The sequence below is a fragment of the Aythya ferina genome, assembly GCF_964211825.1.
Source record: "Aythya ferina genome assembly, chromosome: W".
Taxonomy (NCBI): domain Eukaryota; kingdom Metazoa; phylum Chordata; class Aves; order Anseriformes; family Anatidae; genus Aythya; species Aythya ferina.
In genome coordinates this window covers 5,716,742-5,732,986 of record NC_140313.1, presented here as the reverse complement: position 1 = coordinate 5,732,986, position 16,245 = coordinate 5,716,742, and the positions used below count along the sequence as shown (strand labels likewise).

Sequence of the window (16,245 nt, the reverse complement as noted above, 5' to 3'; positions counted from 1 at the left end):
CGGAGCTGACAACCAGCAAGCAGCAAGCAGCTTGAGGTCGGCTCTAATTATTGCTAAACTTTTGCAGACTTACAGTGAGATCGAGCTGGGAAGGGAGGAGGAGGAGTGAGTGAGGTGGGCCATCACGCTCCGCTGGTTTGGGATGATGCTTCGAAAGGGAGACAGAAAGAAAAGGAAGCTGAGGAAGGTTGGGAGAAAAGAGCAGAGCTTGTCTGAGGTGCAAATCCATCCCCTGCTGCCCCTCAGCCTCCCGGTGCACCAGGCCCAGCACCCATGGTGTTGCCCTTCCTTGGCTGGTGGGACAAAGGTGTTTGACCCCACGCAGATGGAAAGGCAGAGATCCAGGAGCTCTGAAGAACCTTTCTGGACACGGTTTTTGTGCCACCAGAGAATGAGCAGAGGCATCGATGCTGACTTAAGGATGCAGCTCTGGAGAGGGAAACTGAATGCTTTGTTTCTCATGTTTGAAATCATTTTATGGCAGGCAACTGTGTGCTGTTGTTATTTCATGCAACCCAGTGTTAGCCCCTTGTAGATACCGAGGGATTCGCCAAGGAGGAGCAAATGTCAAAACAACTGTCCAACTGGAATCAGAGAACTGCCCTATACATAGCCATGCCAAAGGTACTCTGAAGTTAATGATTCTATAAAATAATTAAGAGGAAATTGCAAACTTGAATTATACTGAATGACTGTGGGCCAAAACAGCAGCAAGCAAAAAGCACTAAAGGCAACAGGCCTCCGCTTCCTCCTCTGGGCTCCATCTCTGCTTCACTTCCCAACCCGCTAGAATTTAACAGGAAAATAACATCCATACCTAAATATTTGGAACTACCTAGTAAAATTCCAGCAAGATTCACACCCAGTTTTTCTTATCCTACAAGAACAGTGCAAACTCCCCCTGAAAAGACCTCACTTTCTATTTCATGGTATCAGGTTTATAGACTCCTTTTCTAGAGAACACTTAATGTTTAATAACATCCTACTCAGTTCAAAGGGAATTTATCCTGACCAACTTCTGCAATGTGTTTATTTCAAATACCATTATGTGACCCAAACCAACCAACCAATACACCAATACAGCCAATAACTGGGACAAAACAACCCAACATCCTGCAACAAAAGATAAATATAAAACCTATTTAACAGAACTAATTAACAAAAGTAGCAAAAAATATTTTAGCATTTCTTCTAGCTTCAGACATTCTAATAATACAAGGAGACGTTGGTATTTCTAGTCTCATGTCCTGTGCATGACATTCCCATAGAATCTCACACAGCAGTTTCTTCAGCAGATCCCTCTATTTTGTCTACAATGCAGCACTTCTTTGAAAACAATCCAGTTTTCATTTGAAAATCCCCAACTGATGGGACATCCATCATGCTTCCAGACACACTGCCTGGCCATATCCCTCTTTACATATTCTTTCAACCCCCCCCTTTTTTTTGGGTCTAATCATAACTTGCAACTCCAGAATCAAGTTAAATAAACCAGAATTAAGCTAAATAAGTGTGCATAAATCTATTTTTTTGTGTGGTAGCAATATTAAGACAAACACATATGCTCAAATTTATAGAAATAGGTGCCTAGAAACTAAGTCCTGAGATCAGAAAGCACAGCCCCCATCCTTCTAGGAAACCATTATCTTGATCAGCAGGCTTTCTGTGAAATTCCTGCATTAAATGCATACATGCATATATTACCAGTTCAAGGGAGAGTCTCAGTAATCCAAAGGGGAGAATGCATTTGAAGCAGACAAAGGATTTTTACTTATTTTTGAACTACACTGCATATTTACCCTGTGCAACAAATTTCCACAAGCTTTCATGAAAGCCAAGACCTTACTGTAATTCCAAATAGGATTAGACATTTATATGCATAATGAGAACATGAACTGAAGGTGAAAATCTTTAGGATTTATTGAAACATTCATAGCTATCTATCCACAAGATCAGACATTACCAAATAGATTATATGCCTTTTCAGAGTTATTTCTATAAAATCCTGGTGATTTCATTTCTACTGAGTTTTGTAGGTCTTTGTCTCAAGAAACTGATATGTCAAGAGTACTGCTGAATTTGTCTTGTTGTGCCTGTGGTTGGCAAATTCCTTGTTGATTCAATCACCTTCTCTTTGCAGACCAGCCATTAGGTTTATGAGTCTACTTTTGCCCTCTGCTAACTAGATAAATCCTCCACCACAATCAAGTAAGATTTAGACTTTAGACAGGGTGATACCAGGTTACATCCCAGTAGATTACAGGACTACTAGCAAATACAACCCTTTGTACAGGCCAACGGACCACATCTATCCTGTTGTCCTAAATGTCACTCCCTGCTATGTTGCTTTAAACAGTGCAGGCAGAAGGCTCCCAAGCAATGTCTTTTCTATCCATACTGTGTCCTTACTGTGCTGTTCCTTGGCATATATTCCTATGTCTTTTCTATTTGGGTCTTCTGTGACTTGCTTTTTCTAGATGGATTTAGGTAGGGTTCAGTATTGTGAGCACGTGGCTTTCCTGAGCTCAACGTAATTCCTAAATGACTGAGCTGTAACAGACAAAGTGAGAGATGGCAACATGGAACACTTTGCCCTTTGGTGCCCCAGGACCACATTTAAAAACTCTCATTATCAATAAGCTACTCGATTATTTCTAAATTGTGAGGCTGTAACACAACTGGCCATTAAAGCCGCCTTCTGGCCCAGCTGGTAGCCTAGCAGGTACATAAACCCTAAACAGAGCCACCAAACCCATCCCAGCCCTCACCACGAGCTTCCCACCATGGTGAAGCCTCATTAGTCCAGTCAGAGCCATGTACCCCACACCCAGCACCAACAGATCCCTCTCGGAGATGGACCAACATGAAATAAGGGGAGGGAGGAGTGGGGGGTTAAAAATATCACAGGACCTCAGTGTCTCTCCTAGGCAACTTTCAATCCCATCTATTTATTTATTTATTAAAATCATTTAAGCCACTTAAACAATCTCTGGAGAGGTGGAGTCTCATTTAGACTTATTTATTTTTACTGCCTTCTGGAATGAGCTCTACATGCCTCCTCGGGGGACACGTGGCACAAGCAGAGGCCAAGGCAGTTTTCAGGCTCTTATTGGGCCACGAAAGACCCACAAGAGAGATCCTGTGCTTTTCAACTCTTCTGTCTGACCACAGACTGTGAAAAACACCCCGAAGTTCTGGCTCCACTGAAGTCCATGGCAAAACTGCCACTGCTTTTCTGAAAACAAAATTACAGTCAGGGCTCCTCAGCTTCAGAGATGGCCTTAGAAGTGAGAGAGAAATTCTGTCCACCTTCTGTTGCCCCTTGAAAAACAATCTTGAGGCATACTTGAGGCATAACAGCATTTGGGTAGTAGAACTATGTCTTGGCTGAGAAATAAAATAGAAAATATAACACTTAGGTTCAAAATACAGTGTGACTTCTGGAGATAGAGTTGGCCCAGCAGCCACTGACAGAAGAAAAGAAAGAGCCAATAAAAAGTCAGAGACCCAAGAAGTAGTGCAGTAAATGGCTTAATGCATTTAGTTTGCAGCTTCCTAATTCAAGGCTATGACCCTTCTTCACGTCAGCAAGAGAGGCAGGAAAATGCTGTGAGCACAGCTCTTGACTTGGATGCCACAGCCACCCACTCCACAGCCACACCTGGCTCTACCTCAAGTTCCCAGTAAGTCTCCAGCCCCTCACTTTGGAGAAAATGTGAGATCTGGAAGGGCTGCGGGAGAGACTGTTTCAGTGCAAGGGCCTCAGACTTGGTGGGAAGGCAGAGAAGAAGGAGTGGTGAGCGCCAAATCCACTCCTGATGTGTTCTGAAGGGGAAATGGAGGCATGGAAACATGCTCATCTACTGTCCTTGGCTTCGCTGAGAAAAAAAGCACACCACCAGGAAGCTAACCCCCTTCTCCAACTTTCCGTTCAGTGCCCAGATCCCAACCTACCCCTTCTCCTTCATCTAGGACATGTCTTTATCCCTTCTTGAAAGCTATTTTTTGGAGCTCCATTCAGCTATGTGAAGCCCTTTTCCAGCCACAGGGATCACTACACTCCTTTGGCAAAAAGGTCTGCAACGTCAAAGTGCTCTATGAAGTCCTCCCTCTGTCTCCATCTCTCTTTTTTTTTTTTTCTCCTCCACAATCCCTCACATTATTCATCATAATCATAAAACATTCATTTGCACTTCTGACCAATTGGAAGGCCCTCATGGGAGGCCATAAAGGGGGGGTGTCAGGGTTATAATGAATGTAAATGCCAGGTGTTTAAGCCGGATAATGTGCAATTTGTAACTCAAGCAATCTGCACAATAAGCAAACCTAACGTTATGGAACCTAATAGGGGCATGATAGCCATTCGGAGAGAATGAAACATTTTACCACCGAGGAGGTAAAAGCGAGGAGGTCAAAGACAGGTCCTTCATAACTATCTCACACACGAATATATGCACACACAGAGCCGTTCCCTAGGACTTGACTGTGGACAAAATGAAAATAGGTTTGTCCCTGTGAAAGGGCTGATTTTCTGGCAGTGCAGGGCTGGCCAGCCCGGTTCCCCAGTTCCTGACGGAGCATCATCAACCAGAATTCAGCTAATCTCAGGCTGGAAATAGCTGCGAAAATGAGTTATTCCCGTCTCGCTCCCCTGTTCCAGAAAATGACTTTCATTTTCTTTCTTCCTTGCAAGGCCAGGTCTGGCTTAGCAATAGAAGGGGGAAAGGTGGGTCTCCATCCACTCCTCTCACCCCACTGAAGAAACAGGAGCAGAGCTAATCTGCTGTGGTGGCAGGGGCACCAAGGGGGAAGCCTCTCCTGTTTTTTCTGCAACCTGTGCTATGCTCTTTAAAATGCTGTTCAGATCGCAAGGAAGATAGGAAGGAAAGAGGGAAAAAAAAGTCTTTTGAAGAGGGCCTTGAAAGCCTCAGAATGTGCAGCTCCCTTTGGGGAATTCAGTAAGGTTTGTTTCTCTAATCCACATGATATAAACACTTTCCCCTCATGGTACAACAGCTCCAGACAGTGCTCACTGTATCTCATGGAGCAGGAGGGAAGCACAGAGGCTAAACCACCGGCCAGGGAGACCTGTCTAAACTGCAGGCCTGGCTGAACTCAGCAACACCGTGCCTCAGCCTCTCCCCACCATTTTAGAAGGCGAACAGACCCAGGCCTCTCCATATACAGATGTGCATTTGACTTCACTGTACACAGCTCAGCCCCGACTTCGTTCGGGGCTCTGGACGGCCACTGCCACTATGCTCCTCAGAAAGGCTGCCTGGCCTTCGGACACTGCAGCTCGTGCTGTTTGGTGCTGGAAAGGCCGCTTCCTGAAGACATCAAAACCCTATCAGAAATTGGAATGTGCCTTTTTTTTTTTTCCCCTCCCCAAGGCAACATCAAAGCTTTGTGAGAAGTGTCCAGCAAGCTTGATATATGCCAAGAGTCCGCATCTATTTCATTTCATAATGAGGATATTTTTTGGAGCTGAACTGAAGAGAAACAAGGCCTGATTTGTTGTGTGTGTGTCCCCAGCACTTTATGACAGATTCATCCTCTCTTTTTTGTCTACCATCGAATAGAAATGTGCATTTGTGACAGCCAGACAAGTATCCCACCTGTCTGACAGAGCTAGAGAGCTGGATTTGTCTTGGATTTTGCAAAGCTGAGTTCATTGCTGTAACTGTTGAAAGAAAGCACTCATTCTGCTCTCAGAAGTTTTTTAGTTTGTTTTCAGTAGGACCTCACTTTCAGTAAATTTCTATTGGAGTAATCTATTTTAAAAGTTACATTAAAACAAGATTTTGTGCCAACCCTGAAACTTTTTTCTTCTTTTTTTTTTTATTCTTTTTTATTTTTTTATTTTTATTTTTTTTAGTTTTGGGAAAGAAATTACGATAATTTAGCCACAAACCCTCCCTGAGAAATTCCCATCAAAAATTTCATGCATACATGAATACAATGATTGCCAAACTGTGTTCATATTTGCTTTTTTTTTCTTTTCCAAACCTCTGTGAAATCAAAGAAACAAGCCAAACACAAAGAAACATCTGCCATGGGTTTAGTGGGCTTACCAGCATCACACGTTTTCTATCCAAGACCTCTCAGAGCTCCCTCAAACATGTTTTTCTCACTGCAGTTTGCCAAGTTGTGGGTCAAGTCTCCCCTCTTCACAACTTTCCTGTCCTTCCCAGTTCTGTACATTTAGGATTCAACACTGTTTACTAGATTACACACTAAGGTCTGTGGTCCAGCACACCTTCCTTCTATTCCTACCTCAGCTTCCTACAGACCTTTCTGCTGGTATTCAATAACCCATGAGCAAACAGATGTCTTAAACCCTAGAGAATGTAGCTGCATGCTACTGCCCATTTTTACTTCAGAAATAGAAGACAGGAGATGAGACATTAGCCATTTTCATGGCCATAAACTGATGATAGCAAAGTCCCATTTCACCTGAATCCCAGGCTGTCCTAATCCTCAGCCCTTCACCATGTAAAACCTCTGTCACAGAAATTATTCTGGGCTGCAGCTAGTCTCTAAGAATTCATTAATTGAACCATAGAATATCCCAAGTTGGAAGGGACCCATAAGGATCATTGAGTCCAACTCCCGGCACCACACAGGTCTACCAAAAATTTTAGACTAAGTGCACAGTCCAAACGCTTCTTAAACTCCAACAGCCTTGGTGCAGTGACTACTTCCCCGGGGAGCCTGTTCCAGTATGTGACAACCCTCTCAGTGAAGAACCTCTTCCTGATGTCTAGGCCTAAATCTCCCCTGCCTCAGCTTGACACCATTCCCGCGGGTCCTGTCACTGGTGACAAAAGAGGATAGATTGGTGCCTTCCCCTCCACTCCCCCTCATGAGGAATGCCTTCCCTGTTTTCAGGTGATCTGCAGAAAAAGAATAACATAGACCGGACTCTGGCATCTCCCAACAGTTCTAAAGAAAAAATCTCCAAGAAAAAAAAAAAAGTCAACACTATTCATTTTAAGATTTAAACTGATGTCCTTTCTGTGCAACACAGAATACAGACCAAAGTGAAGTTACTTTTTGTGCTTCTTCAAGTTCCATCACACCCTTTGATGATGGAGTCTCCTTCCCAGGTCAGTGGCCCATATCTAAGATTTGCTGCCAATGGGATTTAGGCACTGAGTAGCAAAATTTGCCAAAGTTCAACAACTTCTTTCTTGTTGACTTGTGTTTCAACAGCATAGCTCTAAGTGGCTGGCATTTAACAGAAGAAAGGATGAAAGGCAGATTGTCTGACTTTCTATTATAATTTCTTGGTTTGGCTTTTTAATTCTGTACATGCAGGGAAAAATAGATCAGGTTTTGTCAGGGAAAAAGTGCCCTTTCAGAACCCAAATTCTGTGTATTTTATTTTCTGGAGCAGATGATGATCTTTGTTTATAAGGAAAATTAGGCCAAATCCAACATTTTCACAGATGGAGGAGCCTGAATTATTTATCAGAGGTTCATGATTTTTCTCTTCTCTCTCTTTTTTTTTTTTTTTTAATTTCCCCTCTTCTCTAACTGGTAAATAATCAAGTACAAAAAGGCTGATATTTATTTCAAGACTAGAATCAACACCACACCAGCAAAACTAAAACAATTTCTCTCCATTTTACTCCCTCCCTCTTTCTCTACCTCTCTTCTGTTGAAGATGTTCCACCTGTATAAATAATTAAACATTTGTTGGGCCAAGAAAGGAGGGGGGGGGAGAAAGAGACTGACTTTTTGTGCTGTAATTGAAACATGCATAGAAAAAAAGTTTAATACAATAAGAAACAAATGAAATGACAATTTAGCTAGTTCCAGCTGTTTCCTTTGAGAACACAAGGAACACTGGAGTCAAGTGATGAGATAATATGTTCCCATGGAAACTTTCCTCCTAATACCTAATTGTTAAAAGGTTGGTTGAAGTCCTGCATTTGGAAGCTTTGAATTACTCTCTATCAAAATGTTTCCTTCTGTTATTTACTAGTTCCTCCATGCATTTTCTCCCCTTTTCTGTGCTTCAATGTCTAGAAGGATTATTCTCATGGGCTATAGTCACATGGCAATGTGTTCCACTGGATCTGAGTTTGAAGACACACAAATATCCCTAGAACAAGAATAGGGAATGTTATATATGGAGTAGTAATTCATGTCGAGAAAATGGTTGATATTAATAAAGAAAGGGGAGATTTGGGAATGTGGCCATGGGGGTTGGAAAACCCCGTGACTGAGATAACATTCTTCTGCTACACCATGGGCCCCTCTGCTGTTACAGCCATCGAAGGCTTTTGCTGTTACGCCCCCTGGTGACCTGGACATGCCTTTTGACCCAGGCCTCTTTGCCTTCACAAAGGAGATGGACATGTTTTTCTTCGATCTGGGAAGAATGGGATACATAAGGCCCGAGGAATGGAAAATGGAGATTGTTAAGTTATGGAACTTAAAGGATTGTTTGTTACCTATCCTGATTGTATGCATGTATAGGCATACTTGGGTTATTATGTAAAGCAATGTTCTGTATACATGTATTTAGAATGTTTGATGTTTGTGTGTGCGTGGAGCGTAGACTCCCCACACACCCAGCGCTGTTTACTTGCCTGTTATACCTTTTATAGCTTTTATACCTTTTAGAAATATTTGTTTTATAAATATTACAAAATTCAGATTGAATTGAGACCTCATTTATAACAGAGACAACCCCTATGGGTATTGACTGCCGAGTGAGAGGGCCTCGACCAGACTTCTACCGCACTAATGTTGGGTTGTCCCAAGAAAATAACATAAGAACCTTTTTTAAACCCATATAAAATTGTGATTCGTTTTCCAGGAGCTGGATCACCCCGAAAGGCTGATCAGCAACACAAGCCTGAATCGACCCTCAAAGCGGGCCCAACCCCTTGATTGAAGGTGTTTGCCTATTATGGTCCAGCTATGTGGGCAGAAAACAGATCCTGGGGCTATAGGACCCCAATATTTATGCTTAATAGAATACTTAGGTTTCAAGCTGTATTAGAAATAGTTGTAGGTAAAACTGGAGATGCACTTGGATTAATTGCAAAGCAAAATACCAAAATAAGAACTGCTTTGTATCAAAATCTTTGATACAGCTTTTGATTATTTACTATAGAGCTTTGGATTATTTATATTGATAATACAATATTTATATTTATATTTACTATATAGCTTTGGATTATTTACTAGCACAAGAAGGAGGAGTCTGGAAAATTTAACCTTAGTAATTGCTGTTTAGAGATTGATGATGAAGGAAAAGCTGTAAATGAACTTGTAAAAGAAATGAACAAAATTGCAGAGGTCCCAGTTCAAACATGAAATGGAATCGATATAGGAGGATTATGGGGAGGACTTTATGGGTGTTGATTGGCTTACTAAAATTGGGATGGTTGTACTGGGGATATGTGGAAGATTCTTAATAATTCCATGTTTAATACCTTGTTTTACCAGACTAATAAACTCGGTTCTCACAACATTCTGCTCAAGAAACTGGCTGCTCCTGGCTTGGACTGGCATACGCTTCATTAGGTTAGAAACTGGCTGGATAGCCGGGCCCAAAGAGTTGTGGTGAATGGTGTCAAATCCAGTTGGAGGCTGGTCACTAGTGGCGTTCCCCAGGGCTCGGTACTGGGGCCAGTTCTCTTTAATATCTTTATCGATGATCTGGATGAGGGCATTGAGTGCACCCTCAGTAAGTTCGCTGATGACACCAAGTTAGGTGCGTGTGTTGATCTGCTCGATGGTAGGAAGGCTCTGCAGGAGGATCTGGATTGGCTGGACCAATGGGCTGACGTCAACTGAATGAAGTTCAACAAGGCCAAGTGCTGGGTCCTGCACCTGGGGCACAACAGCCCCAAGCAGAGCTACAGGCTGGGAGATGAGTGGTTGGAGAGCTGACTGGCAGAGAAGGACCTGGGAGTGATGGTTGATAGTCGGCTGAATATGAGCCAGCAGTGTCCTCAGGTGGCCAAAAAGGCCAACAGCATCCTGGCTTGTATCAGAAGCAGTGTGACCAGCAGGGCTAGGGAAGTGAGTGTCCCCCTGTACTCGGCTCTGGTGAGGCCGCACCTCGAGTACTGTGTTCAGTTTTGGGCCCCTCGCTACAAGAAGGACATGGAGGTGCTCGAGCGAGTCCAGAGAAGGGCGACGAAGCTGGTGAGGGGTCTGGAGAACAAGTCCTACGAGGAGCGGCTGAGGGAGCTGGGCTTGTTCAGCCTGGAGAAGAGGAGGCTCAGGGGCAACCTTATTGCTCTCTACAGATACCTTAAAGGAGGCTGTAGCGAGGTGGGGGTTGGTCTGTTCTCCCACGTGCCTGGTGACAGGACGAGGGGGAATGGGCTTAAGTTGAGCCAGGGGAGTTTTAGGTTGGATCTTAGGAAGATCTTTACCGAAAGGGTTGTTAGACATTGGAACAGGCTGCCCAGGGAAGTGGTGGAGTCACCATCCCTGGAAGTCTTTAAAAGACGTTTAGATGTAGAGCTTAGGGATATGGTTTAGTGGGGACTGTTAGCGTTAGGTCAGAGGTTGGACTCGATGATCTTGAGGTCTCTTCCAACCTAGAAATTCTGTGATTCTGTGATTCTGGTTATACAAGGAATGCAAATATCTGCAGTACCTGTTCACCCAGAACCAGGGAAAGAGAGAACCCATTTCCTGATGATAATAAAAACAAAAGAAGATAGAAAATTGATATCAATTCGGCAAGTATTGACTCGATTGGAAAGGAAAACACGAATCAATACCATGAAAAAGGAGATGGGGGATTGTGAAATATGTTCATCTGATTCATGTCTATATGGAACAATGTTAGGGCCGCATGATGAAATGTGACCTTCTGTCTTACATCCCCTTGTATAACAAGTCTAAGAGAAACAGAGTGGTTAATGGATATAGTTCTTGTATCTTGTAAAAGAATGGTCTAGCAGTTCGTGTCAATAGAGAGTTTGAAGGGTAAACCTTGAGACTCCAGTCTAGGTTATAAGAGAACAAAGGAGTTTCCAAAACCTGCTGAGTTTTCCATGGGACAAGTCTCTGATATCTGGGATAAGAGAACAAAGGGGTTTCAAAATAACTGCTAACTATTGCATGAGGCGCTTCATGGGTCTCTGTATATCCTGCTAAGAGATGACCAAATAAGGAGAGGGGGGGAAGCTGAAGAAGGACCGAAGGACAAAGCCTGGAAGGAAGACTATGTGCCTTCAGCACGAGAGACCCCCCAGAGGGACCACTGGAGACCGATACACATGCATCCGTGGGATGGTTCGGATCCCGGGAAACTAATTATAATAACCCTGCCTTTTCCAAAAAGTGGTGTGGAATATGTATTGGCCTAGGAGCATAAAAAACAGCCACCTGATGTAATAGGTGTGTGTCTTCGTGGAGCAGAGACTCCTGGCGCACCCAGAGCTGTTTGCTTACCTCTATTCCTTTAATAAATTGTAAACTTTAATTGCAATCCTATTTGGGACTCAGTCATTTATTAAAATTGGGGTTCGTCCGAGATGGCTTTGGTAACTGAATTCTGATTTGATCTACGAGAGGCGCCCCACCATTTGGTGGCTCCTGTTCGAGTCGGGTCGGGACTAATGCCATCTTGAAACTGAATAAAGGCAAGCAAAGATTTTGATTTTTTTATGAGCTCCCTTGTTGGCTGCAGCACTGTATTTTGCCTGTAATTCTGCGCACAAAGATCCGAACGAAGACAACGGAGTCGGAAGTATTTAAGTTGTATACTGTTCATTTGGGTGGGATTCGGTTGCCTGTGTGTGTAAGAGTTTGACTGAGATGAAACGTAGTTCCAAAGCTATTGTGGAGGTCTTCTAACCACGGTTCCAGTCTCCCACAAGGGACTTGGCTGGTGAAGGACCGAAGCGATTCCTATAGGATTTATGGGTAGGTGATAGGTCATAAACCCCCTGCAAGACACTCTTACTAAGGTAACCAAGGGCTGTGGGAATTGCCATAGTAAAATTCCTAGATGGGTCAGACAAAATCGAAGACCAAGGACCAGAAGAAAGGGAGCAAATTACCAGTCATACCACCAGAAAGTCCATTAGGAATAATGATTAGAAATTGGAACGATAGGGGCCCCAGAAAATGAAAGAGTAAATTAAAAATGGTCCAGTATTATATGATAGAATGACCAAAAGAACCCTTAAGACCCCATGTATTTTGGTCGATATTTGGGTCCACGGAGGACTGGGTCTGTCAGGCTTTGAACATTAATGTTAATAGTAGAATACCCGTGGATCCGGAAGAGAGCAAGTATGCTGCAGCCTGTCTGGGACTAACAGAATCACCCACCACTCATATATTTAATTTAATTAAGTATTGCAATCAATGGTGGCCACTATATAAACTAAATGGCCTCTTTATGGATCAATCGACTATAACGTTATCTTGCAATTAATGTTGTTTTTGAGGAGAGAAGGAAAATAGGATGAAATGTTATATACTTGTTATAAATGGCTCAGGATTCAAAATAGGATTAAATAAAAAAATAGGATTTATTAAAAGAATAGAGGTAAGCAAACAGCGCTGGGTGCACCGGGAGTCAAAGCTAGGCAATTTTGATACAAAGCAGTTCTCATCTTTATAACTCATTTAGATCAGTTCTCATCATTTATAACTATTTCTATTACAGCTAGTAACCTAATTATTCTATTAAGTATATGTACTGGGGTCCTATAGCCCCAGGATCTGTCTTCTGCCCACGTAGCTGGATCATAATAGGCAAACGCCTTCAGTCAAGGAGTTAGGCCCGCTTTCAGGGTCAATTCAGGCTTGTGTTACCGTTCGGCCTGTCAGGGTGATCCAGCTCCTGTAAAATGAATCACAATTTTATATAGGTTTAAAAAAGAGGTTTTTTTATGTTATTTTCTCGGGACAACCTGATCTTAGTGTGGGAGAAGTCTGGTCGAGGCCCTCTCACTCGGCAGTCAATACCCATAGGGGTTGCCTCCCTTGGTAGACCATACACACCACAGTGGAGGGTCCTGCCCTGGTCTTGCCTTCTCCCTTTTCTCCCTTTAGGCTTGTCCCCTTTATTTGGCATCCTTAATTCATGCAGAGCCTCGTTGCCAGACTATTAGTTCTTCCTTAGCTTGAGTTTCAGTTTCCCAGGAGCGGACTCAACCCTCCAAGTTTCAGTAGTTACTGGTCCTTTTATTCTGGATGCGTGGGTCCCTTTCTGCGGTTCTCACAGCTGTTTCAGTAGTAAGTAAAACAAGGTACAGTCCCTCACATCGGGGGTTCAGTGATTCTTTCCTCTCGTGGCTGCTTGTTGAAACACTTTCTTTTTTATCTTCTGACAAGTTAAATAACAGTTATCTAATTTGCTTTGCCGTATGGCCCTTTCCAGGTTCCTGTAACAGGATTCATCTGATAGCCTTTCAGGTTGATACAGATTTGACTACAGATACCAGGGTTTTGGCATTCATCACTATCTCCACAGTTTCCCAGCTGGACAGTCACATTCATTTATGTTGCATTCCTTCAGGGGCTCATCACCCCAGTCCTTGCAGTCTCTCTGCTGGTTACACACTTTATTGATATCTATGCATTCTCCACTTCTGCACTTGAATTTGCCAGGTCCCAGGCACTGAATAACATTGTTACAGTTTGCTTCATCAGTGCCATCCAGACAGTCTCTCACACCACTGCACTGCCTTCTCCTATGGACACAGTTCACATCTGAACTGGTCTGGCCTGCAGGTCCAGGAAGGGCAGTTAATTTCATCACTTCCATCCTTGCAATAAGGATCTCTGTCACATCGCCACAATTCTCTTCATCTTCTCCACTGTCAGTCTTTTTCACCATCACATTTCCAGGACACTGGGATACAATGGGTTGACTTTTCATTTACCCAGCATGCTCTCATATGACACAGCTCAGCACTTTCATCAGACCCATCTTCACAGTCCGGATCCCCATCACACTGCCATCTGTTTAGCACACAGTGACCACTGTTGCACACAAAGTCAGATTCAGCACACATCTTCTTCACACAAGCACTCTCATCACTGCCATCTGAGCAGTCTTCACATTTTGCTCTAGCACCGTCGGCAGCAGTGCACAGGCCGGCGAGGGCGAGCAGCAGGCAGAGTGCCCTGCACCGTCACCTGTGTCACTTATACTACTCCTATTACCCATGCTATTAGTGTCGGTGGCATCCTCCTTGTACCGTTTCTGTCTTTGTCTCCCCCCTTTTCTTTTTGCCACTGGCCATTCACCACAAATGGATAAGACACATGATTACTAGTTAGAAAAGAGAGTGTAACGTCTGCTATACGGCTGCAGGCAGTGCCAGCTGCAACCTTAGAAGCTGTTTGTGAAAGAGCCTGCCAGTGGTCATTTGGCAGTGTAATCTGCGTCTCTGCACTCCTGCCCTGCAATAGAGCTAAGTCGTCATTAGTAATAGTTATAACACCGATCTGGGGACGAATAGTCTTTTTTGCATTGCAAGATAAACTTCTTATAAAAAGAATGCCAGAGAGAAGCAGCACAGCCGCTGCTGCCTCCATGGTTATGTCAGACAGGCTGCAGGGTCCTGATGTCCGCCCCTCTGCTCTGTGCCAACTCGCCTCACAGTGAGAGTTGACTGCCGGTGTCCACTGACGCCTCTGATCTCCCGTAGCAACTCGATCTCGGATGTCCCGCAATTACTTCAATTTCCCCGCGTTTTGCAGCTTCTGCCAGGTCTATTCTGTGTCTCTCAGAGCCGTCCGTGGCTCTGCAGCGTCTCTCAGGGCTCTCTCCGTCCAGCGGTAGTCCCTCCGTAGTGTCTCGGGTCTCCTGGCGCCGCTCCAGTCTCTCAGCGCCGCTCCGGTCTCTCGGCCTGTTCAGGTCTCAGCGAGTCCAGGTCTCAGCCTGTGCGGGCCTCATATGTTGCAGGAAGCACAGCCGAAAGCACCAGTAGAGTCAGATCATGCTCCTGCCTTTTTCTTGTCACAGTCAAAACATTTAAGAGCAAAAATAGGATACACAAGATACACAAGATACACTGGGCCCATATATTAGGCACCACCACTCAAAACTTGGATAAAACAGCACTTCTTTTCAGTCTGTCAAGCACTTCGTTCGTCTCTGCCCACTCCCCTTGCGGAGAGTACGGAACAATGGATTGGAACTCTGCACTCGCTTTGCAGCAACGCTGCGTCTCACTCACACAGCACAATCGCACACGGAGGCCTCCAGCACATCTCATTCATACCACAGGAATATAATTTAGAATGATAACCAACCAAACAAGTATTGTCTTTGACTGTGTTCTTCGTGAAGTGACTTATAACACTTTGTTTCAAACCCTTACATTTACACAAATACTTTGAACACAAAATACATACAATATGCAAATATTACAATATACAAAATGTCAACACAAAATACAACACAAAATACATACATAAAAACACATACAATTATTAACACTCCAGTTAGTATCCCTCTAGCAGCCGAAAACATACCGTTTGTCTGCAGTTTTAGGAGATCTCTGCTCCTGCGGTGAGCAGCTGAGAGTGGAGTCCCCTCCGAGCAAAAACACTCAGGGTGCACCTAGGGGCGTCCACGCTGCAGCCGATCCCGCAGCCGAGCAGAGTGTCTCCTGCCTGGCTCACCAAAATGACTCACAGAAAGCTGACTCCACAATCCGTAAGATTGTAAAGTAGGTATGTTTACTCAGTTCTGGGCGGCACGGGGCGGGTAGTCCCACCAAAGACATGCACGCCTAATGTGGCAAATTGCTTTAGTAAAGAGTTACATATACATGAACATTCCTATACATATGCATAACCTGTCCCTTTGTGAACAGTCCTCCTTATCTCTGACCCCTTGATTAAAGTCCGAACCATGAGGTTGTTTTTGATCTGGTTCTCGGGGTCCAAGAGGCTCCTGTTATCTGGAGGTATAAGTGCAGAACAGCACAGTAGCACATATTCATTCTTAATCAATTGCTCTCTAATTTCTAATTCCAATGTTTCAGCTTGCTCTTTTCCAGATCCACGGGTATTCTACTATTAATGTTCAAAGCCTGACAGACCCCGTCCTCCGTGGATCAAAATACATGGGGTCTTAAGGGTTCTTTTGGTCATTCTATCATATAATACTGGATCATTTTCAATTTACTCTTTAATTTTCTGGGGCCCCTATTGTTCCAATTTCTAATCATTATTCATAATGGACTTTTTGGTCATATATCTGGTAATTTGCTCCCTTTCTGGTCCTTGGTCTTC

The 16,245-nt window shown here is 43.7% G+C and overlaps 1 long non-coding RNA gene across 1 annotated transcript in view; it reads right to left on the bottom strand.

The window, feature by feature from the left end:
* The window catches only part of LOC311426410, a 274,512-nt gene extending 260,353 nt beyond the window's left edge, over nt 1-14,159 (bottom strand). Inside the window, exon 1 of the long non-coding RNA XR_014686724.1 lies at nt 12,667-14,159. This is a non-coding gene — a long non-coding RNA (uncharacterized lncRNA). The remainder of the gene's footprint in view (nt 1-12,666) is intronic.
* Nucleotides 14,160-16,245: the final 2,086 nt, after the last annotated feature.